At 42.4% G+C, this 13,676-nt stretch overlaps 1 long non-coding RNA gene and 1 other non-coding gene across 2 annotated transcripts; one reads left to right on the top strand and one right to left on the bottom strand.

Moving 5' to 3' along the window:
* The first annotated feature begins 8,498 nt into the window (after positions 1-8,498).
* On the top strand, positions 8,499-12,003 carry LOC140734381 (uncharacterized). Its single transcript, XR_012100532.1, has 2 exons — positions 8,499-8,606; positions 10,715-12,003. It is a non-coding gene; the product is annotated as an uncharacterized lncRNA (long non-coding RNA).
* Positions 9,105-9,177, bottom strand: trnav-uac (transfer RNA valine (anticodon UAC)). Its single transcript has one exon. It is a non-coding gene; the product is annotated as a tRNA-Val (tRNA).
* Positions 12,004-13,676: the final 1,673 nt, after the last annotated feature.

Below are 13,676 nucleotides of genomic sequence, written 5' to 3' on the forward strand. Positions count from 1 at the left end.
GTACCATCTTGATTAAATCTGTAACCTGGGGCCAACAACATCAGGCTTTGTTTGCCAATTCTTTAAGACAGTCCATGCTTTTTATTACCTTCTGTTATGTTGACATTCTGTGGTCCTTACTGCAGTTATGGGAACAGTCTTTCAGCTGCTATTAAGTACAAACTGAAGCTCTCGCAGTTCTCTTTCACTGGATCCCTAAACTTGTACGAGCAGCTCCTATTTTACCATTCTCTAAAACAATCGTCCCCTCACCTCTCTCAATGAGGTGACATACCAGATGTTCTCAGTAATCTCGGATGACATTCAACGCTAGTAGAAAGGGAAAGAGCATTAAACCTATTCTGGGAGTTTGAAAAAACATTACTCAAGAGGATAGAAAGCCAGACAGTAATACCAACTGAACAATAAGACAGTGCTGACCTAAAAGCTCCAGTTCATTTAGCCATTGGGAGGCACTTTTTAAAATTATCACCTATTTGACAAACTATCTCAATTCACTATGGTGTAGCTTAGGCCACTTTAAATCATAAGACTCACTGCAATTTTTACAGTTAATTTATGCTGTTCAGTTATTGATGACAGCAGATATCGACCAGAACACAGAAGCCTCCTCACTACACAAAAAGACAAGAGCCTGTTCTACGGAGACTGTGAGCATTTTCTATTCTGTAAGGCCCATTGCCAGTAACCAATATTCTTGAGTACTTTCCAAGTCTCTTAATCAATCTAAGAGCAGCTGGACTACCTTTGTTGGCTTCCAACAACCATTATCGCACGCAAACCTCATGACAATAATGCCATGGCTATAGCAGTGAATTTGGCAGTGCTGCCTCTAACATCTGCATTAGAAATCTGCTGTTCACTGAATGAATTTTTTAAAGTACACTAGACAACAAAGATTTTGCATCCTGAATACCTTTAGGTGTATCTTATGAATTTTGGGCTACAGACCATGAAAATCACCACGTAATTTCTCTATCACGCCCCATTGTTCGAAATCACTTATGTTTATTATTTCAATTCGTAATTCAAGTCAATTAAAATGTTGGCTACAATGTAAGCTGGAGAGTTTCCTATCTTGTCCAGGCATGCTTGGGCATACTTAGGCAGCGTGGCTGCTGCATGGCAGGACAGGTTTTAGTAATAGTTATTGGGTTCAGGACTGTAAGGATGGAATTTGCTATCAACAGGCACAAAAATTTCTATGAAGGATTTTGATATTTGAGACAGATGCTTCCCAGAATAACTGATGCCGAGATTCAGGAAAGCATTTTTGTTGGTCCACAAATCAAACAGGTCATCAATGACAGGCAATTTGAAGAATTTCTATTGGGACCAGAGAAAATCACATGGAAGGCATTCAAAGAAGTTGTTGAAATTTTTCTTGGCATCTACAGTGCACCGAACTACATGCAGCTGGTTGAAAGCATGCTTCAAGCATATAAAACCATGAAATGCAACATGTCACGAAAGATTCATTTTCTGCATTCCCATTTAGATTCCTTCTCTGCAAATCTTGGTGCTGTTAGTGACGGGCATGGTGAAAGATTTCACCAGGTCATGGAGAAAAGATACCAGGGCAACTGGAATCCATCAATGCTGGTGAATTATTGTTGGACACTTAAGCAAGAAGCCTCAGACACTGAGTACAAATGAAAATCATTAACAAAATATTTTTAATGTAGTTGAACTATTGCAGAGCATCAGCACCATTACGCAATTAAACACATTATATCCAATAAAAGTTAATTTGTTGTTTCTCCAAATTCCTACGTGATACAAATAGTCTGAAATTATATTTGTGTTCATCTTCAAGCAGTCTATCATAAACAAAAACAATTCTGAGGAAGCATTGCTTTTGAAAAAATTTGTTGTCCAGTGGTATTTTTCTCTTGAACAAAGGGAGGCATGGTGCAAGGAAGCTGAAGCAGAAAACAGCTATAAAATAATAACATTTGATAAACTAAAGAGTTGCACACATTGTCAGCAAATATATATCATTACTGCTCCCCTTAAGAGCATTTCATCACCTTGGATTTGCACCAACTTGTAGAGCGACAGCTCTACATTCCTGCCCGACTCCATTGTCCTCACAACACATGGAAACACAGATGTGCTAAACATCTGTATCTGACCCTTCATGACATTGGAGACTATAGAAGGGTCTAGCTGGAAATGCCAGTGGAAGGAGTATGCATAATGATTTTTAGGCTGATATAATAGGATCTATGGTGAATTGGCCATTTGGATTCAAAACTGGCCTGCCCATTAAAGACAGGGCAGTAGTCAAAGGCCCTTATTCTAGTTGGAGGTCTGTCGTTAGTGGTGTTCCACAGGGATCTGTACTGGGACTTCTGCTGTCTGTGATGTATATGAATGACCTGAATTGAAAATATAGAGGGGTGGGTTACTAAGTTTGCAGTGGGAATAAAGGGGGCCTTTTTCTAGTTGGCTGCTAGTGACTAGTGGTGTTCCTCAGTTTTGGGACTGCTACTTTTCACGTTGTTTGTCAGTGATTTGGAGAATGGAATTGATGGTTTTGTCGCAAGGTTTGCAGATGATACAAAGAGAGGGGGAGGGGTAGGTTGTGCTGAGGAAGCAATGCGATTGCTGCAAGACTTGGACAAGTTGGAAGAATGGGCAAAAAAGTGGCAGATGGAATACTGTGATTGAAAATGTATGATAATGTATTTTGGTAAAAGGAACAAAAGTGCGGACTATTATATAAATGGGGAGAAAATTCAAACAGCAGAAATGCAAAGGGACTTAGGAGACCTCATGCAAGACTCCCACTGCTGGCATTTATTTCAGGGGGATTAGAATATAAAAACAAGGAGATAATGCTGAACCTTTATAAGACACTAGTCAGGCCACACTTGGAGTATTGTCAATAATTCTAGGAATTTTATCTCAGAAAGAATGTTTTATCATTGGAGAGAGTCCAGAGGAGGTTCATGAGGATGATTCTGGGAATGAAGGGGTTAACATATGAGAAGCATCTTGCAGCTTTGGGCCTGTCCTCACTGGAATTTAAAAGAATGCGTGGGGCTCTCATCGAAACCTACTGAATGTTAAAAGAACTAGATAAGGTGGATATGATGAGGACGTTTCCTCTGGTGGGGGTATATAAAACAAAAGGACACAGCCTCAAGATTGAGAGGTGGCCTTTTAGAATAGAGGTAAGGAGGAATTTACTTAACCAAAGTGTGGTGAATCTGTGGAATGCTTGCTACAGACTGCGGTGGAGGCCAAGTCCATGGGTAAGCTTAGAGCGGAAGTTGATAGATTCCCGATTGGTCAGGGCATTAAGGGATACGGTGAGAAGGCAGGAGTATGGGTTGAGTGGGATCTGGGATCAGCCATAATAAAATGGCACTGATGACCTGATGGGCTGAATGGCCTAATTCTGCTCCTATGTCTTATGATTGGTGGTGTTGTGCATAGTGTGGAAGACTGCCAAAGAATACTATAGTATGTATATAGATTACTTGCAGATATGGGCAAGACCCTGAACAGTGTTGATGAGAAGAGGGATTTTGGGGTCCAAGTTCATAACTCCCGGAAAGTGGCTACACAAGTTGATAGGGTGGTTAAGAAGGTTTATGGTATGATTGTCTTTATTAGTTGCGACATTGAGTTCAAAAGTCAGGAAGTTATGTGCAGCTTTATAAAACTCTAGTTAGGCTGCATCTGGGATAATTCATACAGGTGTGGTTGCTGCTTCGGAGAGGGTGCAGATGAAGTGTAACATGATATTGGCTGGATTAGAGGGCACGTGCTATAACGAGAGGTTGGACAAACTTGGGCAACACGCACAAAATGCTGCCCAGCCTGCTGAGTTCCTCCAGCATTTTGTGCCCTATTGCTCGGATTTCCAGCATCTGCAGATTTTCTCGTTTGGGTTGTTTTTTTCTAGAGCAGCAGAGGTTGAGGGGAGATTTAATAGAGGGTTGTATGATTATGAGAGGCATAGATGAAGTAGACAGTATCTTTTTAACCAGGGTTGAAACATCTAACTCCAGAGGGGCATGCATTGATGGTGAAGGGGGTTAGGTTCAAAGGAGATATGAGGAGTTTGTTTTACACTGAGCAGTGAATGCACTGCCTGGGGTGGTAGAGGCAGAAACATTAGGGACTATTCAGAGATGTGTAGGTAGGTACTTGAATGTGAGGAAAATGGAAGGATATGGACATTGTGCAGATAGAAGACATTAGTTAGCCAATTGATTACTAATTTACTTGGTTCAGTACAGCATTGTTTGCTGAGGGGCCAGTTCCTGTGCTGAACTGCTCTAAAATGCCTGAAGGGACCATCCTCAGTGTGCACGTGCCCAGTTTAAATATTCTAATTTGAAAAATAAACGAAAGTGCAACTTGACTGCTTCTTTCTAAAATGGCCATAAATAAATACAACTAGTCTTCTAGTCATTCATCATGTCTGAATTAAATCATTGAATCAGCATTTTCCACAGTGGAGGTTATCATCACTATACCCGATCTAGTCATGGACAAAAGCTTGCAGACGAAGAGACACTCTGTCTTTTTCAGGAGACCCCTCTGGGGAGAGCACGACTTTCTTCCATTCCAGGTCTGTGAGTTCTGAGCTGGTGATGAGGCCCATGTGGGACCCGTGGACCCTGTCACAGGTGAGTTAGGCAGTGTTTCAGCTGGGTCCTTCCACAAGTCATGCTGTGCTTGTACAAATGGAACTGAAGTTCCTAATGGCATCTAAATGACCATTCTACACTTTGCAAACACGAGGAAATCTGCAGATGCTGGAAATTCAAACAACACACACAAAATGCTGGTGGAACACAGCAGGCCAGGCAGCATCTATAGGGAGAAGCGCTGTCGACGTTTCGGGCCGAGACGTTTCGCTTCATCCTGACGAAGGGTCTCGGCCCGAAACGTCGACAGTGCTTCTCCCTATAGATGCTGCCTGGCCTGCTGTGTTCCACCAGCATTTTGGGTGTGTTGTTGATTCTACACTTTGAACAGCTTTGGACTTCAAAGATTTAATCAGTCGAGGTTTCAGGCTGAGACGTTTCCTGCAGACCTTCCAGCCTCTGCGGATTTTCTGGTCTTTATTGATAGGGTGCCATGCTTTAAGAGGGAAAAGTTTGGTCGAGGATTTGCATTTGTTAGGCCTGTTCTCTTGAATGCTTCAGAGAACAATTCGATGATAGTTTGCCGCTCAGATTCAGAACATGTACATACACAAGCATCATTGTGTAGTGTAGCTCAAGTTCGACATTTTTGTTTTCGGAATGAAAATGATGAGGATTGAACAGTCGTGGCTATTCCTCGAGGTCGAGGATGTGGTCTTCGTTCCGTTTCCACAGAGCGAAGACGCCTGTGCGTGTATTTGTTAAACGTGTACTTGATGTTGCACTCCAAGAAGCACACGATACTTCACAATTCAACCAACTGATTCCAATGGCATGGAAACCACGATGATTGGAGCTGATGGATTTGTTGCGGCCTTCATCCGCCTTCACAGCCGTTGAGTTCGAAGTAACTTCGTCCGCCTGTTCCACCGTTGAGGTCTTGGTTGGATTGTTCTTTGTCAGGGACCTCACTCTCGACCTTACTGCCATGGGTGTCCCTACCAGGAGCATAGCTCCAGACGGCATCGCTCTCAGGATCTCAGGACCACACAAGCTTCTCCACCATGGCAAGGTGACAATCCATGGAGAAGATTGAACATTTCCCACCTCTCCTATATATTACCACTACACCAAGAGGGACAAAAAATTTGTTGGATGTCAGTTGCAGCAAGGAGGCTTGAGAAAGACACAGGAGTGCCGAGGCAGCTGAGGTAGGGTCGATTGTAGACCAGATGGTTAAGATCATCGTCTGGTATGCCATGTAAGAGGGAGAAGAAATTCAGTGGGCAGCCAAATAAGAGAACGATGTTCCATAGTTCCTCTGGATTAACAGAGCCAAAGGTTTTTTGACGTAGAGGGATTGCTACTGCTCCTTCCGTTTCTCTTGGGTACAGTGTGGGCAGTATCCACTGTGCTCCATCCAGATGGATTGCAATTTAAGGAGCAAGTGCCAAAGGGAGAGAGCAGCTGACGAAGACCCTGTTGATGACTTGTCCCGGGGCTGACAGCAGGGAGGCACTTTTGTTGTTAGCACAATCATACCATTCAAATATTAGCTTTTTGTCACACGTACATCAAAACATACAACAAAATGAGTCATTTTTATCAAAAGCCAACACTATCTGAATACATGCAAGTGTCACCACGCTTCTAGTGCCCACATAGCATGTCCACAACTTACTAACCCCGACCCATACATCTCTGGAGCGTGGGAGGAAACTGGAGGCATGAGCTTCTGGCTGAGGTTCCTCCAGTTCACTCAGGAACATCAGGGATTATGCCATCTGCTCTTGAGGCTTATTATTTCTCAACTGGTAATAATCTCTAGAACGTGGTGGATGGGAGGTCTACCAACCTGATAATCACGTGGAAATTCTTCTGCAATGTCCGGGGTGTATATAGCTCAAAACTCAAGGTTTCACCACACGGTCACCAAAGTATTGACATGTGGTCCCTTACATAAACCCTTGCAAATTATACAAAATGTACACACATGTCCTAAATGCCAACCGATCTGAGTTAGAGTCTTAACAAAGACAATAAACCTTTCTGCAAAAAGCAAATGTACTTCTTGACTCTCTGAGTTCATGTTAATGTCCAGTTGACCGTTAGATAACTTATTCATATTGTTTTAATCCTTTTAGTTCAGCTTTTTGGATATTGTACACATCGAACACTTATTTCCATTCTATTTCCAGATTGTTTTCCTTTATTCATTTGGTTTTATACATATTATGTTTATGGCCACTCATTTTGATCAATCAGAAACAATTTCTTGACAACCTCGCTATTTAAATATTGTATGATTTTAAGGACCTTCTTTCTTTCCCTTTTATACTCAGTCTTTCTGAGAGTTTCTCTCAATTCTGGTGAATGAATCATATAAATTCATATAAATGATTTTGACAAAATTATCTGGGCTTCAGACCAGAATCTACCCTAGCAATACAAATGGGAATTACCTAAATGTATGCAATACCATTTTATGTAGGAGAAACACAAGTTTTATTTTGAATCACAACTGCCCACCTGTACAAACATCTCTATTTGTGGGTTGATGGATTGTATCCAGTATAATTTAGCCATGGGAAGTTGACAAGAGGTTATTGTGAACCCTAGATTAGGAGTCACTCTGCTGAGTCCACGCTTTGCTTTAGACATTGTTCTTTAAATTTCTGAGAGCAGCCTGCCTTTTCTCTGGAATATTTTACTTTGTTTCACCCCTTCAACTGGTGGACAAAGGGTTAAATTCTGTCAACACATTAAGGGAGGCATTTACACGTGCTGAACAATCAATATAGTCAAGGCTACTAATTGTACTCTGCTTTCAAGATTTGATTTGATTGTAGAATAATATTGGAATCAGAGTACAATATACTTAGCACCTGAAGGTCAATTTCATTTGTGGCTGTTAATAAAGAATGCAGAATAAATGCTTTTATGCAGAGGGAATTAAAACACGCCACGAAATAAAGTAGTTGAGACTAATAAAGAAGAAGCTTGTAAAGTATATGGAGGAAGAAATGGAAGGAAATGCAAATAATAGCGGATGGTGCCTCATGAGGAAAAAATAAATCTGATCTTTGACACAATTCCAGGACATCCAAACGTCCGATAGTCCCAGTGGTAAGGTAAGGAATCCCAAAGGGATTTCACAGGCAATTGGAATGATTGCCCTTTTCGCATTTCCGATGTAATTTGTACTAAAACAAATCAATTAACGAAAAATCCGCGGTGCAGAGTGTCGGATATACTGAGCAAAATGGATGTTTTTCTTTGTAATGAATTCATGAAAAGACCTGTTACTTAAAGTCCAATGGATAAAACTCCGCGAGGAACCAGGACAGAGAGTGCCAACCTCGTGGGACGATCGCGGCGGCATACAGAGAACAATGAAAAGAGTAGAGGGTGTATTGTATTGTATCACGTATTCCAGAGACAACGTTTCAGTGGTGTCACCTTTTCTCGTGAATTTTAAGTGCAAAGTTTTCTACATATTGGTTGAAATGGCAGAAGCATTGCGAACGTGGCGAGGACCTCACCGTGCGGAGCCACTGCACTACATGCGGGCAGACAGCGGGAGGCGCTCGAGTACAGACTGACAATGGCACCTCCCCAGGGACAGGACCGCCCTGCAAACCTTCCATAGGGAGGGGCAGCCCTGCACCCACCACCCGGGGCACACGGAAGGACCGTCCTGCACCACCCAGCGCTCTCCCGAACTCAGAAAAGGACCGCCCTGCGCCCCATCCCCCATCACAAAGTGGGGCCATTGAACAGCCATAGGCCGCCCTGCGCAAATCCACCTTTTAGACGCTAAGGGAGGGGCCGCAGTGCTTGCCTCCTCCCCTCACTAAACACAGGGAGTGCAGCCCTTCTCCTCCTCCAGCACAGAAGGCTCGTTACCCACCCCATCTCCAACTTGGTACGGCCCGGACGTGGGAAAAAGGAACACTGTCCTGCGAACTGGCTGGGAACAGCCAGACCCGACAGCTCCGGGTCAGTAAATACTTGGGAATCGCAGCAGCAATTTTTTAAAACCAAAACTACAAAAGTTTATTCACACACGACATACAAATGTTAACAATTTCAAATTAAAATACATTTACTACTATCTACAAAACACTCAGTTCCCGGGGCTCCGTTCTCGAAAATCCCCCACTAGTGACTGCTTGCTCCCTCTCTTAGGATACTTGCACACGAACGTAACCCCGGAAGAGGGGCAGGCAGTCGGTAGGGTAGATCTTTGTGCACTGAGCGAAACCCCGAGTTCACAGTTGCGAACGTGGGAAAGAAACATCAGCAGACCGACTGTAGTGATGCAGCCCGACCTCAAATCCAGTGACGTTGTTAGGAATGTCATGAAAGATGGTTCTGTTTTAGCAGAGAACAAAGTTCATTCTGAAAAGTTTTGTATCATCTAACATGCACTCTAAATGAAATTATTCGTGTATGGCAGGGGAAGAAAAATAAATTTTCCCGGGGGAAAAAAACGCATGGTTCCACTGGGGCTCGAACCCAGGACCTTCTGCGTGTAAAGCAGACGTGATAACCACTACACTATGGAACCCTGCACTGGCCACCCTCCTTCCTTTCACCTAGATGAGCGCAAGCGCAATCCACAGAGTCACTCAGGTTTTGTGAAGAGAAAGGGCGGCGAACGAATTCATATGTTTAAACTTTTCACCTTTTCAAAAGATGCACTGTTATGGGTGAACACAGTCACAGAAGCTCATAATCTCGTATTATATATATGATTTGTTTGATGGCTTATGGGAGGTGGGTTCTCCTCGTTTGCACCTCTGGTGAAAATATTACTCTACTATGCAAATACAGTACATAAATCTTACTGAAATCGGCAGAAATTTAATAAAGGCTAGCTTGGTGGCTTAAAGATGTAAAATTAAGGCATGTTTGCAACACGTTAAATATATTAAATATATTAATATAATATAAAATATATTAATATATTTAATATTAACCACGTTTTATTGAATTTTTTTGTGTGTGATCGGGAGGTAAGAGACGGGGTCGATATTTTCACCAAGACCAGAGGTTGTCCATTCAAATATTCTGACCCAGAAAGTCTTTCTGTCCGGACTGGTTGACGTTATAATTTCTACATGGGAATAAGTACAATGGAGTTGGGTTAAGGTGCTATGGTGATCACAGCAGAAACTAGTGTAGCTTCTTGTAAAAAGGGAAATTTTGTAAAGTGGTTAAGTAATCAGCTTTTCAGATGCACTTTTAAGGACTTTTAGAACGTGACATGTGTCCACTACAAGACCTGACATTCAAGGACCCCATCAAGCCCCGCTGCCTCGGGCTATTACTAAAGGTAAAATTGAACCGTACTGCAGTAACATTAGGCCTCCCCGAGTATCCAAAATTAATAACCCATCTCCGCGATGCTGCTAATAGAAATGTGGGATTCGTGTGCTTTTTATTTAATGGGGATTCACTTCAGAACTTGATACCCCTTAAACCTCATTTGACACAGATCTATCTCAGACACAGCCGTGGTTGTCTTACTATTAGCGTTGACGGTGCCTCAATAACTTTCTTTAGTTAGCAATAAATTACCTGAAGACTATATTTCAATTGTTGGCCTAAAACATCCTTGGGTTACTTTTCTATGTTAACGATGCTGTTTGTGCAACATAATGTGTGTCAGAACAAAAATGACGCTAAATTCTGTGTTCAAATTCGCGAGTTTCGGAAATGAATAAAACCTGCATCTCCTCCTCACCCCCACAGAACATTCTGTTTACCTTAGTTTGCAATTAAATACCGTAATTGTACAAACTCCCGTTTTGTAATACAGTATAAACTGTGGTAAATTCTAATACAAAATGCCATAAAATTCATGGCTAACAGCCATCATAACACGTATGCCACTGGATAGTTCTGAGTTGGTGCTAGCTCTGAGAAATGCAAATAGTTGCACCGGCGTTCTTGCAAAGCCCTCGTCCGATTCGCATTTGAAGGCTCGAATTATTTTCCATCACTTTTGCTAGCGGTTAATTCCAAATCATAACTACGCTCAGTTTTTTAAAACAAGTTTTCGACCACGTCCTTACATTTTGCCCCGCATTTTGTCTCTCCAGTGCTACAATCCTGAACTTTCAAGGACTCGGGAGGAATCTCGGAGATGGGTCATCTGCGCTGTTTTCGGCACTTTGAGGCGGCTGCCAATCCAGCTCATCAACACTCTCACTGCAGTAGGAAAAAAACTCTCCGCTGCATTTTATGCGGTGGGAATTTTCTGATTTTAATTTAATGCAGCAGCTGGCTAATATTATTGGGCCTCCAGAGGGGCGGGTTTGCTAACATTTTCCGACGCGTTACTTCCAGCATCTCTGCCAATTCCGAAATTGGAGCAGTTTTCCTGCTGCTGAGCACGCTGGGAGAACAACTCTCCATTCCGCCAAAGCCACTGCCTCGCAGCGCTATCAACAACCGACCAGAGCAGCCGCCTGTTCCACCAACAACTTCCGCGTGTCGCTTTGGATTTCCAGCAGCAGCAGAATTTCACATGTTTATGCGATACATAGTCTTTATATTTCAAACTGATCAGTCTACTTTCATACAGTAAATTTTAAAACCACCGTGACACATTCACCTAGTCAATTTTATTTCGCTTTCATATTACACCAATCCATTCTTCAGATTACAATAGCTACTTTTAGCAAAACATTTATATCAGTGTAACATCTAGTTTCAGTTTGCAGAAAATAGACCTTCATACCTGTATGTTTTTGTCAGTGATCATGGCCTTCCAGTTCCAGGAAAACATTGTTCCAAGCCCAGAACAAGGACACAAACATAAAGGGCCCATCTTTATGAGGCAAGTTCAAAAATAGTCACAGAGACGTGCAAGTAATTAGATGTCATGTGATTTTTATCCTGCTTATACAAATATCAACCCTTCTTTCTATAAATTCCATTCTCTGTCCAATCTCAACTGGGATGACTGCACGGTCAATTTATGGATTCCCTCAATATCACATGAAGCCCAACCTGTTGAGTTTAGGGGTGACCATTTTGCCTCAGCATCTATGTTGTCCCAAGTAGCCTTATACTTTCTCTTCTCCAACCTACAATTGAAAAATTTAAGAGGAATTTGGATAGACCGCCCTCTTGGTCAATACCTATTATGCATTCTCCTAAATTGCATAAACCCTATTTCACAGCAACTGTTTTTAAAGTGTTCTACATCAGCCTTTCAATGGTTGCCAGCAACTTGTCCCATTGTAGATACCTGTATGTATTCTTGCTGTACAGCTCATATTCATTCCTAACATGTCTTGTGTAAAATATCTTACACTGGCTTCCGATCTGCTACAGAGTCAGAGGATTATAGAAGTATCGCAGCAAAATAAAAATTGGCCATTTAGCCCATGAAGTCTATGGCACTCTTTATAGAAGCAATCCAGTCAGTCACATTCAAACTTTTTCCCTGCTTTCACTGTTGCTCTTAGCTCTTAGACCAATCACATTAAGCCTGCCTGCTTGATCTTGACCTTTCTGTCAATGTCAATGGTGTCTCATTATTCACTTTGTGTAGACCAGGAGCACTCACAAACTGTTGACTCAGGCCCAATTTGGCCTTTGACTCATTTAATCAGACCTCAACCATCGACCTGCACACAGAGTGAGCAGAGGGGTCATCTTTCTACCCGACATAGGTAGAGAGAAGATTACAAAAATTGGAAATGCTGGCAGAGAGGTTTGTCCAATAATCGAACTGGGGGGAAAAATCAGAAAAACAACTGGTAGGGTGGTGGTGATAACCGAGCTGTTTGATGGGGAAAGTAGATGGGTGAAGGGAGATCAGGTGGATGGTGCGGAGAAACTTCGGGTGTGTGGGGAGAAGACTGCAGTTGCATCTGACTAGAGTAAAATGGATGCATTGGACTCCCTTGTAGTGGCTGACAGAGCTAAAATCTTTAACTAACAGCAAAGCAAGCCTCAACTTGTTAGTTAAGACCTACATCAGTGTTATTGCAGTCCTTTATATGTGGTCAGATTTCATACAGATGATGTCACATAAATGCAGTAGGTTGCTTGACATCACTGCACACACTGAAATGCTTTGTGCATTAGTATACCATATGCAAGACATTCCAGTAATAAATCTGGCTGTCAGCCATCCATTCCTCCAACTGCAGACAAAATCTCTAGACAGTGTTAAAAAGATGAGAAGATAATGGGCTCAGAGCATGATGTAGCAAGTGTGAATTATTTAAGCCAAGCATCACCTACCATTAATCCACAAGATTTACACAAGAGTACTGAGAAAGTGCAAGCAGTGGTGGATGCCCCAAGGCCGAAGGATGTGTCACAGTTGTGGTCCGTTTTAGGATTGATCAGCTACTATAACAGGTTCCTGCCAAACTTGGCTAGTGTGCTCCACCCCTTGAATTCATTACTACAGACCGGGAAGAAATGGCAATGAACAAAGCAGTGTGAGGTGAGGTGGCTTTCCAAAAGATAGGGAAAATGGTGACATCAGACACTGTACTCACACATTATGATCGACACCATCCAATGAAGCTTGGCTGTAATGCTTCGCCTTATGGTGTACAGTCCTGTGCAAAAGTCTTAGGTATATATAGAGCTAGCTGCATAAGAATTTTGCACAGAACTGTATTTGTCAGTGGAGAACAAAGAGCGTGTTTGTGAATCTGGCGGAAGCAAAGGATTTTGGAATGGCAAGGGTGAAGTGCCGCAGGAGGGGTGTGCGGCAGGTGGCAGAGAAGGAGTGCTAGGGCAGGGGGTGATGGCGTGAAATGCCAGGCAAGGTCATATGATACCAAACAATTGGATTATTGATCTCTCTGGTGCTTCATGCTCTCTGCCCTCTGCCTTCTCCTCTTTGCAAAGATGATTCCCCTCTCCCTGCTCCCTTCCCACACTTAGTCCATAAACGAGACCCATATCAGAATCAGATTTATCATCAGTCACATATGTCATGATTTTATTTTTGTGGCAGCAGTACAATGCAATACATAAAGTTACTACAGAACTGTGCAAAAGTCTTAGGCACCAGGGCTATATAAACCTGTC

Source organism: Hemitrygon akajei, chromosome 10, assembly GCF_048418815.1.
Source record: "Hemitrygon akajei chromosome 10, sHemAka1.3, whole genome shotgun sequence".
NCBI lineage: Eukaryota > Metazoa > Chordata > Chondrichthyes > Myliobatiformes > Dasyatidae > Hemitrygon > Hemitrygon akajei.